We start from the raw sequence: 6,539 nt of genomic DNA, 5'->3' as shown, positions 1-6,539 counted from the left end.
TGTGTAGTGTTCTTTCACCTGACTTCGGTGCGGGCAGCATGGGATCGATTTCCAAACAAGGGCGGTGTGATTGTGAGTGATTGAGTGTCTGTCTCTGTGTGCCCTACGACAGACTGGCGACCAGTCTAGGGTGTAATCTGCCTTTGATGTGGACAAGCCGCGTTGAAAATGAGTGAGGTTGAAAGTCAGTGGATAAATCAGGATTTAAGAAGACCTCTTGGGAAGATGAACCAACATAATTTACTTTTCAGAAGTATCAAAGTTTTTTCCTAATTGAAGGATCAACATGGGTGCTTTACAAGGCAATCTCACATCAATATTGTTTTAAAGCTGTTATTTTAAGGCGATAGTTTAATTTTACTCATTGTATATGAATCGGATGAATAAAAACCAAAGAAAACGTGTTGATGTAATGAAGCAGCAAGAATTCAAAATAATCTCCATAACAGCCATATAATGTCAGAATAATAGGGATGGATTATTACATGTCCTATCTAAGAATTATCTTTGTACATAAAGCCATGGTGATGCCTGTCTGGCACTTATCTGAAGTGGCAAACTTGCTGCTTTAATTGTTATCGTCACACCAGTGGAGTGGATGTTTTGAAATCATCCGGTTGGATGGATAAGAGCTCGCTAATTCCCCATGCTTACTGTCTGTGTCAAGCCTTATCATCTGCAGATAGCGCCTTCTCCACAATGATTGGCGCCATGCGGGAGGTGGGACTTTTTTGACAGGGACCACCAGAGGGGTGGGGGGGGGGGGACATTGTGTTTGAAGCAAAATGCCATTTTTTCCCACAATATACGTAACTAGAATTTGCAAATTCTAGAACCAATTGTTAACAGAAAAAGAAAACCTGCACAGATGAATGGAAATTACAAGCACATATCCTAACTTATCTGTAGTTTCTTCGAAAAATAATCGAGATAATTGTTTGTGCTTACTTGTTTTGAAGTCACTGTCGCCATCTAGCGGTGGAATGTAGGAAACTAACGTGTAAGTAAAAGTAAGGACAACATTTTCTTCTATAAACACTTTGACATTTGACAACGTGACGTCATGGATGCGTTTCCTTCACACGAGTATGCGATTTAAACAGGTAGACAAAAATGTCGGACAAATCGAATCGTAAACCACGCCATCAATTTAAAGGTAGCCTTAGCGACTAACAGAAAAAAAATGACCTGCTTCCACTAGATGGCAGAATGTACACTTAACCCGTAACCACGTGTTGCCATTCAGCTTCAGCTGTGTTTTTGTAAATATGAATCTTCCCGTCAAAACCGATTGACGGTGTAGCGTCCTCAACGACAGCCACTGAGTTAAATGAGTTCCATGTAAGGATTAGGGAACAAATTGTGCGTGAAAGAGTTAAATGAATTCCACATCTATGGCTGTCAGTCAGTTCTGAGCTTATGATAAATCCACTTTTTATTTTAGATTTCTTCTCATGTAACACATCAACAATAGTCCACGTTGGGGGGCTGGCGCTCTAACAACCCATTAGAGCAGAAGTGCCTCTTTCATTAAAGTCCAGTTAGGGGGAAATGTAAGCCCGCCCTCTTTCCTCCGTACTCAAAAAAAAAGAAAGAAAAAAAGCCATGCGCTAAGAGGAAATAGAAGAGAGGCTTTATGGAAAGACTCTGTCACGATTACTGAGAAAAAACAAGAACGTCAAGCCCCCTAGATCAGAGCAGACGTCCGACCTGACACCAGCACCACCTTCCCCGATCCACTCGCTTTGGACCCGACCAGTACAGACGGACACCTTTACTGCCCGCACACTCTCACTGGCGATTAAAGAGAGAGACAGAGAGAAATAGAGAGAGAGGGAGGGAGACAGAGAGAGAAAGAAAGAGAGAGAGAGGGAGCGCGCTCGCAGTTCTCCGTGACATTGTCGAGACTCCCAGCGTGTACTGTAGATGACTTTTTTTCCCTGCCAGCGGCGTCCTCTGCTAAGTTGCGCTCCTGGATTTTAAGTGCGCGCTCGCACCACGAGTTGGCCGTCGACAACCGAGCGGCTGTTTCGATTCCTGTCAGTGCTCCGCTGTCCCGTCCGGACCCGGATCCCGACCCGACCCGACCCGACCCATCAGCGGACCTGCGCTTGCTCCCGAGCTCCTCGCCGCCGCTTCCTTCTCAAACGCACCAGACGGATGCGGCTTTTTTTTTGGTCACTTAGAGTAAGTAGATGCGAATGTTCACTTTTTTATTTATCTATTTATTTACTTTTAGAAGTATCTTTATTATTTAATTTAGGGCGTTTATTCACACGCACTCTTGACACACGCGCTTCTCATCTAAGGCGCAGTTGATGTGACAATCCGATCGTTAAATCGTCGTTTATGGGCTATTTGGAGAGTGGGGCTCATTATCTCGACATGTCGGCGCACACCTCCAAGTTTACTGCCGACAAAATTTACTTTGGAGAACTTTGGGGTTGCGGAAAGTTGATTTATTCTATTCAACTCGCATTGATCTGATATTGAACAGTTGGCATGGCAGACACCCAGAAATGTCATTTGAAGTATTGGAAGGAAGACCCATTCAATTTTATAACTATAGATTATCTAATTAATTTATATTTGGGCCAAATTAAACACACTCATGAACTAATTTAGGGAAAACGTCACTATGGAAGTTTAATTTGGTAAAACAGTCTTCAACATGAATTTACTACTGTAAATGTTAAGCATTTATGAATAAATAATATTTGCAATGTCAACTATATCAAGTGTTGACAGAACTGTAATTTGATATTTAATTTTTGATGCCGTCACACTGGGGAAATTAGTTTTTTTTAAATAATATATAGAGTATTTGTAGTACTTAGAGTTATATATGTTTGGTGTTATGTTTGCTTGCTGTTACCTTATGAACTTTAAACTTTTAATGGGCTGCAACGTTGAAAAATATAATTGCTGTATGTACATGTTTCAATGATAACATTTAGTTTATCATGTTATACCTATTAATACTTAAATGTCAATTAATGTTAAGCATTTTTAAAACCCACACACAGTTTGTTAAATATAAACTGGTCATGAAACTCGCTTATTGTATTCACATTGAGCGACCGAACACACAGAATCTTAAACATCCCTATCCGTGATTTCAACGACTCTTCCTTCCAAATGCTGTTAACATGGATAAAGTTGCAGTCGTAACATATTTTATTATCATCAACAATTCAATTTGAAGTATGAATTTAAATAGCTTTCTGAAGCTTTCTAAATAGCTTTTCCAACCCATTTAAACGTCCCCCTATTGTAATTAATACAGTCAATTTAGAACTTGTATAAGTCTTAGTTTTTTTTATTTTATTTTTCTCACATTAACTTTTACAGTGGGAAAATGGTTTTAGTGTGTGCCAAAAATGAGTCCCATTGCCCCCTCTCATGGCCATGGTCAATGAAGTTGTCCTGTCTGGCCTGTTGCTCTCTTGGGATTTAGCGTTGCCTTAATCCGCTCAGAGGAAGGTGAGTGCTCGCATGTGGACCCACGATTACACTGAGGACTCTGTCAACCAAGCACTGTAATCTCTGGGACCCCGTGCAAGTACACACATATGCGCACACACACACACACCACACACACAAACACGCACACACACACACACACACACACACACACACACACACACACACACACACACACACAAACGTAGATGAAAAGCATACCCTAACACTGTCCTGACTACTTTTCCTTTCCTCCCTTCTCCCTCTGGGTCTGGACAAATCATGTGGGATTTTGGGCGTTGATTCACAAAACCAACAATGATAACATACACTTGCCCCTCTCAGAGAGGGATTAGAGGGTCACGTGTCCCTGTGATTGGCTGGGGCATTGAGCCGATTGTCAGGCCACTTTGCTGTACACTAGGGGCTCAATGAGGCTTTACTTAAAGGGAGGACTCACACGAACGTGTATGTGCGTGCAAAATGATCAGTCTTTGCCTTGCGTGTGTCGATGATAATATTTGTAAATCTTTTTTTTAATAAATGGGGGATTAGCCCCCCACGTGTGTCATAACCATCTTGTATTTTTTCTTTTAAAAATTACAGGAAAGAATAAGCCATGTATAATACTCAGACGTGTAATCCGAAAGGAAAAAAAGGCACATTTGACAATTCCCTCCTTATGGAAAACCGGATCTATGAAAACATTTAGCTTCATAGAAACATCAGAGGCGCTCATGTTTTAGCAAATAATTCAGCAGCCCCATTTGCTACGCTTTAAAGTACCCCCCCTTCTTATCCAATATTTTGAAGGGGTTTCATAGAGTTTGCTCAGTTAACCATCAGCAGAAATGCAGGTTTGAGGGGATATCAAAGTTTAGCAATTGGACGGAAGGTGAAAGTGGAGTCACATCAAAATCAAATCATGAACATTAGGTAGATAATCAATAAAGAATTTGCTAAATGGGAAACAACAAAGTGATATTTAAGATCAATTTTATCATCACCAATCTTGAATAAGATGAAAAGTTTTTAATAACTCAAGGGCTTATGGAGTTTGTTTACACAAGGCCAGCTCGCCTTTTATGCTTTAATGCCCGTAATTTAATTATTATTGCAGTAATGAAATCGGAGAAGTCAAACTTGACCTCACAAGTATTTTTGCCTATTTGTGTCTAGCTTCGTAGTGGCTGCAACTTCTTTTAAAACGTAAAAAAAACACTTTTGAGTGGCTTATGTTGAATGCGTATATTGGAAAATGTCCTGATTTTTGAATAATTATACCAAGACTTGTCTCTGTCTAGTAATTAGCGCTGATGCTCAGCAGTGTTGTGTGTGTGAGTGTTATGAGTCTGTGTTTGTGAGGGGCTTGTTCACTTGGGTGTTAAGGATCACAGCGGAATAGATCAGCCTTTGATGTTTAATTGTATTGTAAAACACACTTTAGAATTTTTTTTTCCATGAAGTTGATTTTTTGTTTTGGGCTGCTTTGTGCTTTGTTTGCTGCCTTTCTTTGTGTGTGCGTGTATTGTCTCAGTTTGCACATAGGAATATTTATGCCTTTGTTATTTTTTTTGTTTGTTTATTTTTTTTAGACTGAGTCGTGTGAGGTTTTTGCTGGCGCACATTGAGAATGCAATGTCGTCTGAAAAGACAAACTGAGACGACTATTAAAATATGGAATTGAAATCATATTTCTTATTCGCGCCCCCCGATTTCTTTTTCTAAAATGACGGCACAGTGAAATCGTTCTGAACAGGACGTCCTGCCTCCTCCTTCCTGTTTCCGGTTTCCTGCCTGGCCTGTCGGTCACGATGGCGGCGGCGGAGGCAGCGGCAGCCTGGTGGGTGGTCCGCAGCCAGCCGTGCGCTGACCACACAATGGTATCGTCAGCATTGGCCCACCTAAAGAGACACCCGAAACACCTCTCCCCGTGTTTGAGGCCAGCTCCTTGAAATATTTGGATAGTCAGAGGAAGGAGGGAGTTGTTGGACCGTGCATGATAAGACAAAGGAAACATTTAGACTATAACCAAGGTTGGACATTTTTCTCTAAATATTGAACTGTACACTCTCGGATTATAGAATTGAAGATTCATGAGAATGAGTTTACACTTGTACGTTAATTTGTGAATCAAAACCTTTACATTTAAGATTGTTATTGCAGATTTTATTGGGTGCATTTATATTTTGGGATCAAATATGCTTGTACTATTGGATTCTATTCTACCCGTTGGCATGTTCCGTGATAAAACACAAGAGGCCCACCTCTGGAAACTTTGAGGTTCTGGACTATCGGAAGAAAAGTTAAATACACGAATGGAGATGCAGATACTGCTTCAAAAAGTGTTTTGCAGTGACTGTAATTTATCTTTGTCATGCCTGCGACACAGCGGAGTCATTCGGTAGCGCGTAGTCCAGCGAGACGCACAGACGTGGCTCTGTGCACAAGCTCGCATCCACCCGGAGCCTTTCCTCCGCACCGTCGCCACCGCTCCCACTATCGAGTATTTTTAGACCATCTTGTGTTGACACATGGATCCAAGAGAGGGAAATGACTCAAGTTTTAGCCCTTCTGCCACTGCCGTATCGCAAATCCTTCCCTAAAAAGTCACCATCAAATGTCTTCCCGCTGCGATAGACAATTTAGCAGCGCCAGTTCACGTCGCGTGAATCTTTCAACTCTTTTGACATTGCATTTGGCACTTTCTGTCTCGAACAAGAGGCTTTACCCTGCCAAAGTCCAAGCCAGTATTCCTTTTCATCGTCATCTGGGCCTTTCCCACACTGGAGGCCAGGTTTTGAAAGACTTAGCACAGGGTATACTTGCATGGCCCGAGAGGAAGAGACGCTTTACAGGACTACAACACCCACACCTTATCTTTTCTCCTGCATGACCTTTGTCCAAAGTGCTCCGGATGATGTCATGAACTCATTCTCTGCCAACTGTTGCCAGCCCTTCCTAGTATGGCACCCAACGAGTTACTTTATAAAACTAGAAAATGTGTTGCATGAGGAAACTTTCCTCTGCTGGATGTTAAACCCCCATGGTTAACTTCCCGTTAATCTGGTGGCATT

The 6,539-nt window shown here is 41.6% G+C and overlaps 1 protein-coding gene across 4 annotated transcripts in view; it reads left to right on the top strand.

The window, feature by feature from the left end:
- Positions 1 to 1,700: 1,700 nt before the first annotated feature.
- The window catches only part of mef2cb (myocyte enhancer factor 2cb), a 72,941-nt gene continuing 68,102 nt past the window's right edge, over positions 1,701 to 6,539 (top strand). For 2 of the 4 annotated variants that reach the window (XM_077600550.1, XM_077600549.1), the window contains exon 1: positions 1,701 to 2,187. The gene's annotated coding sequence lies outside the window, so the exon portion shown is untranslated. The remainder of the gene's footprint in view (positions 2,188 to 6,539) is intronic. The other 2 variants (XM_077600548.1, XM_077600547.1) reach the window with 1 other exon arrangement.

The sequence above is a fragment of the Stigmatopora argus genome, chromosome 5 (genome assembly GCF_051989625.1).
Source record: "Stigmatopora argus isolate UIUO_Sarg chromosome 5, RoL_Sarg_1.0, whole genome shotgun sequence".
Lineage (NCBI taxonomy): Eukaryota > Metazoa > Chordata > Actinopteri > Syngnathiformes > Syngnathidae > Stigmatopora > Stigmatopora argus.
Note: the sequence above shows the minus strand (reverse complement) of the source record. Positions and strands in the feature narration are given on the sequence as shown.